The sequence below is a fragment of the Stenella coeruleoalba genome (assembly GCF_951394435.1).
Source record: "Stenella coeruleoalba genome assembly, chromosome: 12".
Taxonomy (NCBI): Eukaryota; Metazoa; Chordata; class Mammalia; order Artiodactyla; family Delphinidae; genus Stenella; species Stenella coeruleoalba.
In genome coordinates this window covers 52,675,825-52,695,467 of record NC_137158.1, presented here as the reverse complement: position 1 = coordinate 52,695,467, position 19,643 = coordinate 52,675,825, and the positions used below count along the sequence as shown (strand labels likewise).

The 19,643-nt window shown below is 34.8% G+C and overlaps 1 protein-coding gene across 1 annotated transcript in view; it reads left to right on the top strand.

The window, feature by feature from the left end:
* The window catches only part of TRDN (triadin), a 372,178-nt gene that overhangs the window by 619 nt on the left and 351,916 nt on the right, over window positions 1-19,643 (top strand). The window lies entirely within an intron of this gene.

Below are 19,643 nucleotides of genomic sequence, written 5' to 3'. Positions count from 1 at the left end.
GTTTTCCTTTCTAACTCGAGTATATAAATATGCACACACACACATATAAGATTTATATACCTAAAAATTTTGTATGTATGTTGGTGGGTATTCAGAGACAAGGTTTGGAATTGCACAAAATCACTTTAAATCAGTATGGTTTTAAAAATAGAGTAATTAAGCTTTTGATTCTGATTCTTTTCATGCACTCATGTCTTTTACCTCTACATGATGAATCTATATTAAATATTTTCTGTTTTCATGCTTATTCTGAAAAGCTGTATGCTTTTCTGTTTTAAAGCTTATTCTGAAAAGGTATGTACCACACCTTAAAACATTTTTATTATTCGACCATGATAGCAATCATTTTGCCCAAATATAATATATGCAAAATATATGTACATATATAATTATATATATATTTTTTGCTATCTTTAAGACAACTAAAGAGTTTTGAATACAGGCACAATCCATTTCTAGCTGGGGTAAAAATTTGGGAGGTGGATCTAAAATTTGCTTCTGACAGCTGTAAGCAAATCAGACAGGTGGTGCTCTCCACAGCTTCCAAGTCTAATGCTGAGCTGGTTTGTTTTTAATCAGACAACTGAAAAAAGAGAATGTGTGGTTTTGGCTCTTTGGGTAGACATTAGTATGGGCATATGGTCATTTCACAATTTAAGATTTTCAGTCACTACTTACAAAGAGAATTGTCTTACTTGCATCTTCCACTAAGAAATTTAGTCTAGTACCCCCAAATTAATAGAAATAATTACTGAGAGATTTCTATGTATCAGGTATTTTGCTCAGGACTTTATGTGTGTGTACTTATTGAAACCTCACAGAATTCAATTAAGTTAGCATTATTATCTCCATTTTGCAGAAATAGAAACTGTAACTCTCTTATTTGGAGACTTGCTCAAAACCACAGTATTGCCAAGATTAGAAGCCAGCTCCCTTAAATCTAGTTTGTGTTTTTTCATTTCTCTAAGAGGATATCAGGTTTCCTCTTTACCAATTTTAGTTCAGAATTTGCTAACTAAATATAAATAGCATTTTTTCTTATTCCTTAGATATGCTGCATCGTGTGACCTTTAGATGGTCTTAAAGATAGCTATCTGTAAAAATGTCTCACTTAGCCCTGCACAAGTTATTAAGATACCTGTGAATATGTTCCCTGCCTCTGCATGGGGCGTGAACTGCCAGCTGATTCGGGTCACTTGGCCAAAACATTTTTCACTTGCCTGTGGGTTATGCTCTGTAGACCTTCGCACTTGATTCATAAATGTTTTTACAGGAAAATTCCAGATTATGGAATAGAACTTATGTTTCTGTCTTCTCCCCGTGGAGAGTTTAAAGGGTGCTTGGAAGACCTCTTGTTGTCACCTCTAAAAAAAAATCATTGAATTAGTAATGAATTAAAAATGTAAAAACGCCATCTAGTTCCTAGGTGATGGGCATTTCCTACTCCCTGGCCTTAACAGTTCATAGGATATTTGTCATCTGAACATCGCATTAGTTATGTACTTTTTTCCTTTTCTGGAATGATTTATTAATCATATTTCTCAAATGATAATTAGACTGACAACTCAGATGAGCTTACCTTTTAAGGTTAGTACCACAGTCATTCTCTGTGTTCATCCAAAGTTTCTTGCATGCTGCTCTACTACACACCTTTCATTTTGTCTTCGTGACTCTTACTTTTTGTGCGCCAGCTACAATAGCCTTCTTTCAGTCTTTTATAAGAGGTGTACTTGTGTGCAGAGCCTCGGTACAAGTTGTTCCATCAACCTGGAATATTCTTTCCTCTCATCTGTTATATTTCTTTTGCTGCCCCATTATTGAAATGTAAGCACTGCATCAGTAGCCTTAGACATATACTGATGATTCTTCTCATCCATTGATCACAAAGCAAGCAGACACCTTGCAGTACTTAAGACAGAGCTGGAGTAGCCCCTTAGAAAGCTTAAGTCCACTGTCCTCACCTCAATTTTTATAAAACTGAAGGTCATGGAGATTATACAACTCTCTCGTGGTCACTGATAATTGGGGGAGGTCTGAGGATAGAGTTCATGTTTCTTGTGGTGCTTACTCAACTATAATGCACGGCATATCTGTAAACCTTCCTGAGTTCCTCACATAGATTTTCAGTGCATATTCCAAGCTGGCTTACTTCATCTGACAGAAGAAAGGAAGTAATGTTAGATATGGAATTGTGTTTCAGGTACAGAGTAACAGATGAACTAAAATTAGAACAAAGTTGAACCCCAAAGGACTTTAGGGAAACAATATCTTTGATTCTAGCTATGATAAATTAATAATTATAATGATAATAACCACTGATATTTATTCAGAAGACGTTATATGTCAAATGTAACATGACCATTTAATCCTCAGGACAGCAAAATGAGATAGATACTTTTATTATTGCTATTTATGGAATAGGAAGCTGAGGTTTAGAGAGGTTAGAAATTTGCCTGAATTCACACAGCTATTTATGGTGTAGCTAGGATTCACACTCAGATCTCTGACTCCAGAGGCATGTTAAATACTTCCTTTTGCTGCGTGAGACTAATAGTCAGCCTGGTGTTAATTCAGAGGTTGGGAGGGACCTGTACTAGACCCCTGTTCTGGTTTGGCCCCTGCTACATTGGGTAGGTTAGATCAGGCCCCAGACTGGATCTGACTCAAACAGTGCTAAGGTTTAGAGTTATAAATAGCCTTCTGCCTTCTTTCCAGAGGCCCAGTTATTCCTAGACAAATGCCATAGTTAGCTTCCCCTTCTGAGGTTCATATGAACTTTCGACTACCAATTTCATCAACTATTTGACAGAATATATCACTGTGTAAAAATACTTTTTGAGTAATTTTGATGACAGTAAAGTTTAGTTAATTCTTAATAGCTTTGTGAAAAACATGGAGACTTTTTAAAAAGTTGGTAAAATAGATAATGTTTTCAAATTGCCAATTAACTAACACACAGTCAAATTATGTTTTACAATAACATTCATATAATTGTGTTCTCTGGGTCCAACTACCTCCAGAATATAGGAAAATACAAATTTTTCTGCAATAGGTTCAAGTTGGTAGAGAGCCTATATACAATTAAATTAGCATTTACTAGAATACGTAGTTAAAGGAAATTCTTTTTTTTTCAAGTTAGAGAAGTGATGTCAAACTCTCAACTTCTAAGCTGTTATACAACCTCAGGATTCAGAAGGGTTATTGTACTATGTAAGGAATTCTTTCCTATTAGTTTAACCACATTTTACTGCTTCTGTCACAAACATTTGAGAGGGTTTGACGTTCAAAATTTAGAGCAAAAATGGTCATTTAGTTTATGCACTGCTCTGCTTTGCGTAAGAATACCCATCGTTGCTCTCAAGAAAAAAAAAATTTTTAAATTCACAGCCAGAATGTTTAATAACTATGCACACAAGTTAGATAACCCAGAGCAACAGATGATGAAATTAAGACCAGGAGAAGATGCAACCTCCATATCTGTGTTTATCTTGCCAAAACCAGAAGTGGCTACTCTGACCTAAGTGGAGATGACTTGGGGGTAGGGGAGGAGGAAGAGGATGAAGCACTAGATTCAAAGCTTAATCACTTCTGGGTTATGTTCTCCTGATCAAGAGAAGCAATGACCACAGACAGAATATCATTTTTAGTCCCAGGAACACATTTTAAAATTGGCATTGACAAGCCAGTACATTCAGAAGAGGAGAACCATGATGGTAAGAGGCACAGTGAAATGAAAAGACTTGTGCTCAGGTCCTTTAAGATTGGATTTTCTCATTATGTAGCGATAGAGGGCAATGCAAAGACCCATGGGTAAAAGTCTGGAAGCCACAAAAAGGCAAAATGTTGGTGAAATATAAGGCAAAACATAACCAACCATTGAAATGATATCTAGGGCTTCCCTGGTGGTGCAGTGGTTAAGAATCCTCTTGGCAATGCAGGGCACATGGGTTCGAGCCCTGGTCCGGGAAGATCCCACATGGCGCGGAGGAACTAAGCCCGCGTGCCACAGCTACTGAAGCCTGCACTCCACAGTTACTGAAGCCTGCGCGTCTTGAGTCCATGCTCCGCAATGAAGAGTAGCCCCCTTTTGCCACCACTAGAGAAAGCCCACACACAGCAATGAAGACCCAACGCAGCCAAAAATAAAATAAATAAATTTATTTAAAAGAAAAAAGAAATATCTAGAACTGACTCTTCTGACTCAAAACAAAACAGGGAAAAAAGCAAAAGAAAAATAGAAAAGAAAACCAATGAAAGAAAAATAACACCGCCTTGGATTTTCAAGCAATAGAAGGATGAGGACTGTGTTACAAATTACACCATATTATGCAGTCAGCAAAATCCAGGCTATGGTAACCTCTACAGCACTAACAACCCAGTTCCTTCAAATAAGTTACTAGGAACATAAGGAGATGCCAAGGAATCCTGTGGATGAAAAGAAACGTAAGAACAGAGCAACCCATTACAAGGTATAGAATTGTTAGATCATGATTCAAACAAACTTTAAAAAATCTATGAAAAGGGGGCTTCCCTGGTGGCGCAGTGATTGAGAGTCCACCTGCCGATGCAGGGGACACCGGTTCATGCCCCGGTCCAGGAAGATCCCACATGCTGCAGAGCAGCTGGGCCCGTGAGCCATGGCTGCTGAGCCTGCACGTCCGGAGCCTGTGCTCCACAACAGGAGAGGCCACAACAGTGAGAGTCCTGCGTACCGCAAAAAACAAAAAAAATCTATGAAATAATTGGAAATTTAATAGACTCTGGATGTTAGATGATATTAATAAATTATCATATTTATGGTGGGATAATAATCTTGTGGTTATATTTTATTTTATTTTTTTAATAGAATGATTTATTATCTTTTTGAAAAATACCAACATGTTCCAAAATGAGCATATATGTTTCTAACAAGCAAACACATTTTCAGTTTATTCATATTTTGTCAAGATTTGACAAGACTTCTTATTTGGCAGAATAAGTTCAAATAATGTCAAAAGAAGGATTTTAGCCAGATTCTTATATTCTTTTTTTTTTTTGAATTTTTGAATTTTATTCTATTTATTTTTTTTATACAGCAGGTTCTTATTAGTTATCCATTTTATACATACTAGTGTATATATGTGGTTATATTTTAAAACTGCTTATTATTTGGACATACACGTACTCAAATATGGATGAGATGATATGCTTGAAATTTGCTTCTACAGAGTATGCCAGAGAATAAAGTAGATGAGGTGTGGGTGGGGTAGGATTGGCCAGGAATTGATTACATTGGGACTGATGATGGGTACATGGAGTTTCATTATAATTTTCTGTCTACTTCTGCAAATATTCAAGCTTCTCCATAATAATTAGAAAGGAAAAGAACAGAGCTGATGTAGTGAAGTAAATAAGAAAAACAATTTTTGTAATGCATGTAAGGTCAGTGACTCTACTGGCCACCAAATTTATTCATAAGTGCAAATTACCCCCTAATTGAACAGTCTGTAGTTATTGAAATGGAAACCAAAAAATGCTCATATTAGACAGAGGGGTCCAGAAATCTACATTTGTAACAACAGACCAGGAAATAATGATTTTCAAATATGTTCATTATAATGTGGGAATCTGTTGCTTAGTTTCATAACATTTCTCAATATTATTAGTGACATTAATTAGAGAAATTAGTGAGCAACAGATCATTTTTGAGATGGTCCATGTGAAAACCTGAGGAAAAATTAAAAACCTAAGGAGTCAACATGATGCAAGAAAAATAATCCTAAAAATTGCTATGGTCAGGAACATCATGTTTATTAAGTGCCAACGTCTTGCAAAAATATGTCTTTTAAATATCACAGAAATTCTGAAAGGCTGAAAGGCAGATATTACATAACATTCTAACTGATCAGACCGACTCTAAACATCATCTTCTTTACTGGTCAAGTTGAATTTAGAAAAGAGAAGAAAGTGTGAAAAACAGTGACTTATATAGTTAATTAAAAATCAGAGAGAAAAAGTAGTGTGGAACTGAGGGAAGTCAGCATTAAAATAATTAAAGGCAGTGTGATAAAGTAGGAAGTGTGTGGAGTTTCAAGTCAGAAATCCTGTTTAAGCACTAGCTTCACTACTTAACCATAGGTGGTCTGGGGCGGGGGGACATACACTAGTTGGCTAACCTCGGTTAATAGTGAATAATATGACCAGAGGAAATTTTCCAACTTTTACACGGTCGTGCTAATTGGCAAATTATATATATTTTTTTAGCTGTTCAAAGCATCCATGATGCAAAATAGGTAGTGAAAGTGGACAGAAAGTATATCTTTGTAGTGTTAGCTCTAGTTGGGTTTCATTACGAAGCTTTTCCGTATAGCTTTTCCTTTCCTTCCTTTTGTTATTATTTGTAATATTGACTCTTTCACCCTCCCCCCAGCCCATCTCTAAGCACACAGTACCCATGGAAAATGTTCTGTTAGCTTAAATACTTCTTAATTTTTTTCCTATTTATTTTTGGTCATCACTGGAACTGTAATTTAAAAATCATTCTACTTTTACAATACAAAAATGAATTGAGGCTATTCCAGCTATTATTCTAAAGGCTTAGGAATCCTTAGAGAGTTAAAGCCTCCAATGCTGTTTGCATTTTTAATCAGTTAACAATGTTAAAGATGAGAGAAACCTAAAATGGTACAACTAAGCAATTTTAAAATCATCTACATTGACCTTTGGGTTGAATATATCAGTTTGAAAGAAAATGCATAGATAGTTTAGATTTTCCAGCTAAGTTTTTGGTTTTATATTTACAGAGTTTAAAGCATTATTATTTTCTTTTCTTCCTTCAAATAAAAAGAAACGCTTTGGGGACATGCTTAATGTATTTTAAAAATGTATGTTATCTAAAATAACACATTTAGAAAGAGCAAATTAGGGGGAAAACTTCATCTGGTGACTATGCATTAACATCATACAATAATTCCAAGTTTATGGAGTTTAGGTTCTATTCAACTTAAAAGTTCTAGGAAGATCCATCAAAGTTAAGTTTTTTGCTCTCCCCAGTTCCTATTTTCTCTGGATAATATGAATACCATGCATAATTTCTGATAGAAAGCACTTATTTGAATGTCACATAAAAATGTATTGCCCCAAGTGAGGGTTATGCAGAAATAGATGAACTTGCTCGTCCAAAATGATAGTATTTTCCATCTTCAAAGGAAGTTGAAAAGAATATCCTTGGCAAATGTGTAATGAATAAAGTCCTGCTTCTCTTTCTACAAGTTATGCTCTCTAAAGATCAAACATCTCCACATCTCCGTGCCCGAAGTCAAGCTGTCAAAGGCTCATGGAATTTATGATTTTGAGAGATCCTTTGGGATGTAAATGAGCTGTTTCCTCATAAACCACAGAGTCTGTCTCTCTTATAAAGTAGTTGAATGTTACATTTAAATATATATCGTTTAGATAGTTTCTAACTTAGTTTCTGTGACAGGGGCTGCGGCATGTGGTCTTTCCTTAAACAACTTAAAGATACAATCTTTTAACCTAGAAGAACAAAGATAATTATTGTTTGGCAACCTGCTTTGTACAGGGGAAACTTGGTTTGTTTTTCACACAGCATGAGGCTAGAACTCACTGTGATAGACCTGTTTTATCCTTGCTACTCATTTGTTGCATCATTTCCTCTCCATGACACAGGTTACTGAAACGTTGAAAAAAATTAAAGAAAGAAAGAGCTCTTAATATTTAAAATTTTGTTTTAAAAATGTTCGAGGGCATTAGTGAGCTTGCGGATGTGAAAGAATCAGTTTCCGCTTATTTATACTACTTTCAAAATACATTTTTAGCAAGGTTTCCTTGGAAAATTTATTGTTGCCTTTTAAAATAAAATCATCATGTGATTAAGAGAATTTTCTGTTTGTGGTAGACATTTGATACAATGTCACAACAAAAATGGCAAATATTAAGTGACACTTTGACATTCAGCGCTAGAGCTATTATTTTTGTCTGTGGTTATTCTTATTTAACTTATGTATAATTGCCTGGGGGAAAAAGAGTGTACTATAAAATCTATAAGTTACCATAGGATGGTAAAACTCCATGCTTATGAATTTAAATCTGTAGAAGTATTAGGGGTTGCATTTAGAGAAAAGCAAACAAAGTACATCCATTTGAAATATAACAAAATTTTAGACTCCGTGGTATTAACTATCAACCTATAAGTAGATGTATAAAGCAGTAGGTCATATCGAAAGCTCAGTTGTAGTTGATATTTTAGCACATATTACATACCAGGCTGAATGCCAGACAATGGGGACATGAAGAAGAATAACACAAGGTCGCTGACTCTAATATGGTAGATTAAAAAACAAGCAGGAAAGAGAAAAACTAAGAGTAGACAGATTTAAAAACATATGACTTCAGTAAGGATTTATGAATGATGAGTGTTTAATTTGGTTTAACAAAGTCATGCTATTGTTCATATATCTTATGATCAGTGAGCACACATTGAAACTTGCTGAAAATAACTTTAGAATGATAGTGTCCTGTTCTTGACTCTGATCATTTACAGTGCACATGCCGTTGTTGGGAAGGTGAAATGGCTGGCCAAGAGGTAAGGAGATCAGGAGTAGGTTTGCTCAATGTAGAGGTGAAGAAAAAAAGAAATGGGTGGTAGTTGAGAATTAGTGGTTTGCGGGATGAAACCCTAGGGTGACCAAGGTGTGGAGTTACCTGGCTAAGAAATTTGGTAAAAATCCCCTGTTTTTGTTAAGGGACCCTATTGCTATAGTATTGAAAAAGTTGGATGTCTCACGTGCCTGATTTATTTTAAACTAGTTGTTTATTTTGATCCCTGTTTTTTTGGGTTTTTTCTCACCTATTTAAGTGGTCTCCCACTGTTTGTATTTCCATTGTTGCTTTTGATCCTCAAACACTCCACTTTGAGCTTAGTTTGTATTTATGGATCCCTATTTCCAGTTCACGAAGAAATAATGAGATAATGCTAACTGTGAGACAGGTATTCACTAAATAAGTTTCTTCAGGGTAATAATGAGAAATCAGCTGCAAAGAATTAATTCTATGATCAGTGTTGTTCTAAGTACTATAAGAACTAGTGTTAATAGGCCGGTGGTCTTGTCAAGGTGTATTATAAGGCCAATGAATTAAACACTGAAGCGAGGCAAGAGGGTTTTAAAGATGCTAGGGAAAAGCTTTTTTCAAGGAAAGGATAAAGAGACATGATCCTTAGTCCGAGGTTCAGAAGCTGTGACCAGGAATTTTTAATCTAGATATAACTAGATTGAAGCAATAAGTTCACAGAACCCTTTAGAGACTTTGTTCATAGTGACTGGAAGAGTTGTATTAGAAATAATAATATAGTTTTGAAAGTTGCCAGATCATTTCGGCTATCTCTTGAATTAGGTAGACAGGTTTAACTATTAAGTTTCTGCCCAGTCTCTCTAGATTTGAAATGTCTTGTAGGTCTTGGCTAGAATGATTCTAGCATGGGTCCCTATCTTTGAGTGACACAGGCTGTCAGTACCCAGGTGTTTTGGAACAGGATATTTTTTTTTTTTTAACATCTTTATTGGAGTATAATTGCTTTACAATGGTATGTTACTTTCAGCTTCACAACAAAATGAATCAGCTATATATATACATACATTCCCATATCTCCTCCCGCTTGCGTCTCCCTCCCTCCCACCCTCCCTATCCCACCCCTCCAGGCGGTCACAAAGCACCGAGCTGATCTCCCTGTGCCATGCGGCTGCTTCTCACCAGCTATCTACCTTACGTTTGGTAGTGTATATATGTCCATGCCTCTTTATCGCTTTGTCACCGTTTACACTTCCCCCTCCCCATAGCCTCAAGTCCATTCTCTAGTAAGTCTGTGTCTTTATTCCTGTTTCACCCCTAGGTTTTTCATGACATTTTTTTTTTAAATTCCATATATATATGTTAGCATACGGTATTTGTCTCTCTCTTTCTGACTTACTTCACTCTGTATGGCAGACTCTAGGTCTATCCACCTCATTACAAATAGCTCAATTTCGTCTCTTTTTATGGCTGAGTAATATTCCATTGTATATATGTGCCACATCTTCTTTATCCATTCATCCGATGATGGACACTTAGGTTGTTTCCATCTCTGGGCTATTGTAAATAGAGCTGCAATGAACATTTTGGTACATGACTCTTTTTGAATTATGGTTTTCTCAGGGTATATGCCCAGTAGTGGGATTGCTGGGTCATATGGTAGTTCTATTTGTAGCTTTTTAAGGAACCTCCATACTGTTCTCCACAGTGGCTGTATCAATTTACATTCCCACCAACAGTGTAAGAGGGTTCCCTTTTCTCCACACCCTCTCCAGCATTTATTGTTTCTAGATTTTTTGATGATAGCCATTCTGACTGGTGTGAGGTGATACCTCATTGTAGCTTTGATTTGCATTTCTCTAATGATTAGTGATGTTGAGCATTCTTTCATGTGTTTGTTGGCACTCTGTATATCTTCTTTGGAGAAATGTCTATTTAGGTCTTCTGCCCATTTTTGGATTGGGTTGTTTGTTTTTTTGTTATTAAGCTGCATGAGCTGCTTATAAATTTTGGAGATCAATCCTTTGTCAGTTGCTTCATTTGCAAATATTTTCTCCCATTCTGAGGGTTGTCTTTTGGTCTTCTTTATGGTTTCCTTTGCTGCGCAAAAGCTTTTAAGTTTCATTAGGTCCCATTTGTTTACTCTTGTTTTTATTTCCATTACTCTAGGAGGTGGGTCAGAAAGAATCTTGCTGTGATTTATGTCATAGAGTTGGAACAGGATATTTTATCTTTGTCCCATCACTCTGTTATTCAACTGTGGATGCAGAGGGGCAAAACTTCTGATATCTTGAAGGATGTTCATTCATTTAAGAAGTACTTACTTGTATATATTTGGGATATCTTTGTTAGGTCTGAGGGTGAAATGTGAAATATATATAAATCTAGTGCTCAAGGAAAGATGAAATAATTGTATAAGTAACTATATGATACAAGTTCGGAAGTTCTAAGTTGCCTAAAGGAAGTACAGATAAAATTATAAATATAAAAATTGTGAAATAGATTTTTTGGTTTCTTCTTCAAATTTAAAGTAGACAATATTTACATATATGAAACAGCTAGAGAATAAATTAATAGATAACAAATAAACAAATTAGGGTTATGAGATATGATTATCAGGGAAATCTGAGAAGCAAGAGAATAGATGGACTTGGTTGACCAGGAACTGTTAAAAAGAAGTAGAATTTAACTTAAAACTTGAAAGATCTTTCTAAATGAAAGGACAGGAACATAAAAGAAAAGCAAATAATGAAGTTTTTCACCAAAATCCCTAGATGCTAATAGCCCCAGTTTCATTTATTTAACAAACAATTATTTGATATATTTTCATTAAATAAACATCTTGCCCTCATGATCTATGCTGGGGAATCAAAGCTGGAGAAGACACACTCTACTGACATTTGGGGCAGGAAAAGCCTCTCCCAGACACTGCAGGACAATTACCATACAGTAGCACCCCTCACCATAATTTTGACTGAACAAACAATCCCAAACATTTTCCAACAGAGATGCTAAACCACACCCCAGTTAACAACAAACAAGAATCTAAGACAAAGTGAGCAAAGGTGCTAATAGTTGTGAAGGAGCTAGCATCAGAGTACTCAATTATGAGAAATTCCTGGCTTAGTTATCTTCCAGTTTTATACAGAAGATTCTTTTTAGGTCAATATAAAGAATTTGCATTGCTAGGAATGTTTTCTTAATAGTCTTTAATCAGTTACCAACTAAGAGTTATTATATGAATATTAAAGATAGCCATCTTGTTCAATGATTAGAAAGTTATTTGGAATAGGATGAAATCCTTTCTGAAAAGGAATTATGTTTGGTTGCCTTGATTTGCTATTTGTAATTCTATAGTAGAAAGATAAAAACAGGATAATTTTAAGGAAGTGTGGGGCAAAGAGATTCACAAACTAAATGCAATAACACAATTTCCCCTTGAGAAAAATCAGTGAAAGGTGATGGCTTATTTTGTATGTCCTTGAGCTAATGAGTTGAGAAATGACAGCATAATTTGAGGAGAGGCACAGGTGGAAGCAGCTCTAATGGGTAAACTGAAAGTCAGTACTTTGCAAATTGCCTCATATAGTTTAACAGAAGCTAAATTATAAACTTGAGGGTGGATTGCATTTTTTTACCTGATAGTCACCCTACATCGTGGCATATTGAATTCTGAGTCTACTTAGGGACCTTCGATGTGTTTTTAATCCTTTGCTACACTACCAAAAGGGCAAATGTGTCTTCTAATTATGTAGGAACTCACTTAAAATTATGTTGTTACGTAACACTGATCTAGAAGCCAAAATGCACAAGAGCACTATCTACAGGTGAATAAATAATTAGGTAACTGTGGCAATTTTTTTTAAACACCTTTATTAGAGTATAATTGTTTTACAATGGTGTGTTAGTTTCTGCTTTATAACAAAGTGAATCAGCTATACATATACATATATCCCCATATCTCCTCCCTCTTGCGACTCCCTCCCACCCTCCCTATCCCACCTCTCTAGGTGGTCACAAAGCACAGAGCTGATCTCCCTGTGCTATGCAGTTGTTTCCCACTAACTATCTATTTTACATTTGGTAGTGTGTATTTGTCCATGCCACTCTCTCACTTCGTCCCAGCTTCCCCTTCCCCCTCCCCGTGTCCTCAAGTCCATTCTCTACATCTGCGTCTTTATTCCTGTCCTGCCCCTACATTCTTCAGAACCATTTTTTTTCCTTTAGATTCCATATATATGTGTTGGCATACGGTATTTGTTTTTCTCTTTCTGACTTAATTTTTTGAAAAATATTGTTCCACTTGGTTTTCAAAAGACACGCCATCTCATCCATTCAGTGTGAAAAGAAATAACATGAGTCATCACAGTTTTTTAAATGTTTTTAATTTTTTCTTTAAAATTCTTTTGTAAAATATAGACATGGAAAGCTGCATAAATCATATATGTTTATATAACATTTACTAAACATTAATGGAGTTGACATCCACAAAACCAACACCCAGATCAGAAAACAATACTGCCATCACCTCTGAAGCATAGTCCAATCTGCCCACCAATAGACTGACTCTCACTGGCTTTGCTTCCCAGTCGAGACATCTATTTCTCCAGCCCTTCTCCCATAAGGAAAAACTATTCTTACTCTTTTAATAAAAATCTTCTTGCTTTGTTTTATAGTTTTATAACCTCCACATCTATAAACAATGCAATTTACTTCTGCCATGTTTGTTCTTTGCATAAATGAAACCCCACAGCATGTGTTATTCTGTGTCTTGCTGCCTTAATTCAACACTGTTTGTATGACTCATCTGTTTTGTTGTATGTAGCTGTACTTTATGTTATTCTTGCTGCACAGTATTCCATTGTATGAATGTCATAATTTATTTATCCGTTGGAATTTTTTAAATTTGGTGCTTTTATGAGCAATACTGCTATGATCATTTCTCTTTTTTTAGTTTTATTATGCTATGGCTCTACTGACAATGTATATTTATTTCATGGCACTATGCTCTGTGATGAAAAGGTGAATTAGGCATGAAGAAGATACCTTGTTCACTCAAATTGTGTAGCATGTGTATTATCATTTAGCTTATCAAATTCTATTATTATCTAATTGAAAAACATGGAGAAAGGATGACCTCAATGAGCATCTACTAGAAATGTCCCAGCTTGTTTTTCTGTAGAAATTGACCTAGTCCTATGAGATATATATGATGGGTATTTGGAGGAGCAGGGAGAGAATAAGTAGAATATAAGGACTTCTGAGAGATAAAGAAGTAATCCCCTAAAGATGATGTGGTACATATTTACAATGGAATACTACTCAACCATAAAAAAGAATGAAATAATTCCATCTGCAGCAACATGAATGCAACTAGAGATTATCATACAAAGTGAAGTAAGTCAGAAAGAGAAAGACAAATACCATATGATATCACTTATATGTGGAATCTAAAAGATGACACAAGTGAACCTGTCTATGAAACAAATAGAATCAGGGATGTAGAGAATAGACCGGTGGTTGCCAAGGGGGAGGGGGGTGGGAGAGGGTAGGAGTGGGAGTTTGGGATTAGCAAATGCAAGCTGGTATATATAGAATGGATAAACAACAAAGTCTTACTGTATAGAACAGGGAACTATATTCAACATCCTGTGATAAGCTATAATGGAAAAGAATATGCAAAAGACTGTATATATATGTATAACTGAGTCACTTTGCTGTACAGCAGTAATTAACACAACATTGTAGTTCAACTATACTTCAATAAAAAATAAATTAAAATTTAAAAAAGAACTAATCCCCAATGTATCTGAGGCTGTATAAGCAGCAACTCAAGAATTATCATTTAGACCTGGCATAACCTGGCATAAAAAATATTCAAAAATATTTATTGAATATTATGTCTCCTCATTGCCAATCGTTGTGCTTGGAGCTGGGCCAGTAACAACAAAAAATAGTCCCTGTTTTCCCAGAGTTTATGCTGACGTAGAAAACTTATGTCTGATGACCAGAATACTCATCCTTACCAGGTTCTGCATGTTGATCTCCTTGCTGGCACTGGTGAGGATGACGAAATTCTTGCTGGTCGGGCTCCCTTTTTCTAGGATTCCTGGTACATTCCTATTCATGGACTCAAGCTTTAGTAAGTCTTTAATGACATTTATTCAGATATTGCTATTTTTCACATTCAGGCAAGACTTAAGTTTCCAGTTCTACTCTTCCTGCTTTTAGATCAGGACCTCCTGTCTTTAAAGGTAGTCTGCTTCAGAGATTTAATTTTATCCATTTCATGTTCATTTTGTCATCTGAAACTCTCAAAAATGCTTTAAAAGTGTACTGGTTGTGGCCAGGGAATTTAAGCAACTTTCAATGTTTAAGATCCCCACACAATACTTTGCTCTACTAAGCAGGCCTAAGCGACACTTTGTATTGAGAAATGCTCACAAAATGTCTACTGATAAAGAGTAGAGAGAATATTAGTTATGGTATGCAAAATAATGGCCCTCAAAGATATCCATGCCCTAATCCCCAGAACTTGTGAACGTGTATTTAACGGGGCAAAAGGGAATTTGCAGGTGTGATTAAATTAGGGACCTGGAGATAAAGAGATTATCCTGTATTAGCTGGGCGGGTCTAATCTAATCATATGAGTCCTTGAAAGTGGAGAATCTTTCCTGGTTGTGGTCAGAGGCATATGTGATGTTAAGACTTGACCAGCCACTGTTGGCTTTCAAGATGGAGGAAGAGGCCATGAGCCAAGGAATATGGTAGCCTGTAGAAGCCAGAGAGTGTAAGGAGATGAATTCTTCCTGAGAGCCTCCACAAAGGAGTGTAGCCCTGCAAACACCTGGACTTTAGCCCCTGGAGGCTCATGATGGACTTCTGTGACACAAAACCCTAAGATAATAAAGTTGTGTTATTTTAAGCCACTGAGTTTATGGTCATTTATTATGGCAGCAGTAGAAACCTAATATACTGTGTTTATCTGATTACTGCAACTCTCTCTTATGCACTAAGAGACACATTTTCAGAAGGCTTATAAAAAACTGACATAGAATAACCGCAAATTTTTTCCACAAGAATTTTTTATAAAAGTCCCTTTTTAAATTAAAAAAATAGGTCTCCCTTTTATATAAGAAACCTGAGGCTAAAAAGGAGCCCTCTTTCCAAGGTTACAGAACTCATTATTGGGACAATTAACAATTGTTAATGACTAACTGGCTTATTTCTGATAATGACTAACTGGCTTATTCTTTCTGTAGAAATGTATGCTGACTTTCCTTCCAATAAATGGAGTTTTCTAGTAAGTAATATTTTCCCTCTAATAATCAGCAAATATAGAGAGGCACTTCATTTTGGTTCATATTTTTCAGAAATGGATAATTGAAAATCTTAGGAAAGAGGGTTATAGTTTGTGCAATATTTATTTCTTCTTAAAATCTCTACAGTTAGTCTGCTTCCATTCAATTCTATGCCATTTATGAAACACAAAATATGGCTTTTTCTATAATCAGTAGCATTTGCATGTATGTATATTTAATTACCTATACACAATATGTAAGACATATTGTCCACACTGCCTTGAAAATTATAAAGTAAACTTCTTTAAAAAGTTCTCTTGGTTCTTAAATCAGGACACTTTGCCCTTTTTGGAATGGGTATTCTTCACCTTTCCAGGTTTGCACACACTAGGAAGCTACATTTTCCACTGGATAGAAAGCTGACACTGCTGCAGTAAAAAAAGAATCAGGTCAGAGATTAATTTCATGGAACCCACAGTCATGTCAGCTAAACATGATCTGTTTGAGGTAGGTGAAAGATGTGAGATTACTCCGCTTGCTGTCCAAACTAAAATAAACATGCCTTCCTTTTATATTCGGATTTTAAAACTTTCCTTGTTTCGTTTGAGACTTCTAATGTATCCTTGCATAAAGTTTCTGCAGATTTTAAACTACTGACACAATCTTTGTGCTGAAACATCTTCCAAATAAAACCCATTAAAGAAAAAAAGGCGATCACATGGTGGGATTCAAGCAGATATTAAAAATGATGTAATTAAAGTTCTTGAAGTTGTAAAAGTTAGAAAAATAAAATTTGGAACTAAGTAAACAAAAGTTAGATTTGCATGAAAATGAAGTTTTCCTTAGTTTGACCTGAATGTCCATTAAAGGGCAGAATGCTGGTGGTTGTATCTTTGTTGATAAATATTAAAGGACAAATTTTAGAAAGTAAAGAAAGCAACAGCAAAGCAAAGTTGTGAGAAACCATAAATACATAATATTTATACAGAATTTATACAGTATAAATTCATATGAATAAATACAAAGTGTACATGTATTTATCTTATGATGCAGAGAATAAAATGTGAATTTAAAGTTTTAATTTTAATTAATATTGAGTTCCTAGTGTCTCATGAGACACTGTGCATGAAGCAGTAAGAGAAAGTATTTGGTAACTGTGTCATAAAAAATTATTATTTCATGATAGAGAGATGTTCTTTGATAAATGTATTTAAAACATTTATTTTAAATATAATAGTAGCTTAAGTTCAGAAGCAAGTCATAATATTTTTATTTTAGAATAATTTTGTAAATACACCTCATTTTTCTAAATTTTTCATTTATCTCTGAATTAATATTAAAAGGGTCAACTTGAGGTTATTTAAAAAAATATCTAGGTATTGTCCCATGGTAACATTCGTATGTTCTTTGAATGGTGGAGAGTTTGAAGTGATTTATACACACTTAAGCCAGTGCCTCCCAAACTTCAATGTGTGTATGAGTCACTTGAGGATCTTATTAAAAGGCTAATTCTGACTCAGTAGGGCTGGGGTGAGGCCTAAGAATATGCATTTCTAACATGCTCCAGATGATGAGGATGCTGCTTGTACATGGACCTCACTTTGCATAAGAAGATCTAGAGTATTTTAAGGGATGATTAGAGAAAAACTACGCTTTTGGTTTTAGCATCTAATTTTCAGCTGAAGTGAATAAACCAATGGATATCCTGTGAGAGAAGACCAGAAGGAGAAAGAATTTTTTTAAATTTATTTTTTCTTTGACTCTTTAAAGAGTGCATATGAATCTTTATAAGAAGAAAGGTTCATAATGCTGGGTTACTTGTGTGCCGTACAACTCATATTTATTATCTGTATATAGTGCCAAATAGTTTCAAACCTGACAAATCTTAAAAAGAATTGTTTCACCCTTTAATGATATTTCTATGTTGTTAACGATGATTTAGATTTTACAAAGGGATACAAACGTTTATTTAGATGCTTTTTAACACTTAAAAATTAATAATTATTACCAATTTATATTTATTGAATATCACTGGGTGTTTGGCTTTAGGTTTCACACTTTTAAAAAGATGAGACATGTATCTCTTTATAATACACTGTAAGCTGTCTCTATGCTTACCTTTTTTAAAAGCGTTTCAATCAAACTGAATAAATGAGGTTATTAAGCAGATAAAATAGTTGATTAATAATGTTGATGACATTAATTGATTAGTGCTGAAAGAGATTATGTTTTCTCTTTAAGATGATAGATTTTGAGTTCCTTATAATAATTAGGAAACATAAAAGTTGCAAATATATATTTAAATACATTTATTTAAATGAATGCTAGGAAATCTCTAAGTTTATTTCAATTGGAACTAAAAATGTTCCTGATATAAATGTAGATTGGGACTTTCTTCATGTAAATTCTGGCATCACTTGCCCATCCTCAAATCATGAGTCTTTTTTCTAGGACACATGTGTTGGCACCATATGAGCCTTAGATTTGTTCAGTGTCTGACATTTTCTAATACCTCCGTAAGTGAAGAATGATGCTGTTGCCTTTCATAGTTGTTTTAGGTCATTATTCACCAAATGTACCACTTTTCCTTGTTATTCAGTGCATCTAATTTTACCCTTATCCTGGATTCAGTTATTAATTTTATTTCTATGATGAGAAAGAAATACCATTATGATAAAATAGAATTGTAAGAAAGTAGAATTGAAACAGTTTTTAAGGTCATTTCAAGCAATTTCATGTTAAAATACAAGAGTTATTCTTGTTATAAAATTATGTGCCTGGAAACTACTTCAAGTCTTTCTCCTGTCCCTAAGCAGAAATATACTATAAGAAATGTCAAAGAAAATGAATATCTATCTTACAGTTAAATATTTTCATGCAAGGGTACTCAACATTTTCCTTAGCTATTTTTATAATAATACTTGTGTCAAGATGTCCTCACCTAAATCTCTCCTATTAAGATTTAACACAATTTCCTCTTCTATTTTTGAACTTGAAAATAGCAGGTCACCATTCTCTTTATAGTGACCCTTTGTCTTTTAGAACACTAATTTTACATTGTTCTCGGCTTTTTACTTAAGTTGGAAGAGCCAAGAAGAGAAAAAGATGTTTCTCCATATGCTGTACACTATTTTTCAGTCTTTTAGTCATATTAATTTCTAACCTGTAAATTTCAAATAAAACTATTTTTTGAGAAGGTGTAGATGTGATATTTCAAACATGTATTTACAGACAAAGCAAAGGCACTGACATAAAAATGAACACCCCAAGCCAATCAGAAGGAATGTCAGCCTTGATGATGTGTTTGTGCTTACTAACTACCAACTCTGTGTATTGAGAATGTTTGGTGAAAACACTGTATAAGATCAGAGAGTCATAGATTTAAACTCTTACTCTCCCTTGTACTCACAATGTGACTCATCTTTCTGAAGTGCAGTTTTCTTATCTACAACAGAAAGATAATAATGACAGTTTATAGGGTGTATACAAGCATAGCTCATTTTATTGAGCTTCACTTTATTGCCCTTTGCAAATTTGCATTTTTTTTACAAATTGAAGGTTTCTGGCATCCCTGCATCAAGCAAGTCTATCAGCACCATTTTACCAACAGCCTTTTCTCATGTCTTGTCTCTGTGTCACATTTTGGTAACTCTCACAATATTTCAAATTTTTTCATTATTAATATATTTGTTATGGTGATCTGTGATCAATAATCTTTGATGTTACTATTGTAATTATTGTGGGGCACCACAAATAGCACCTATTTAAGATGGC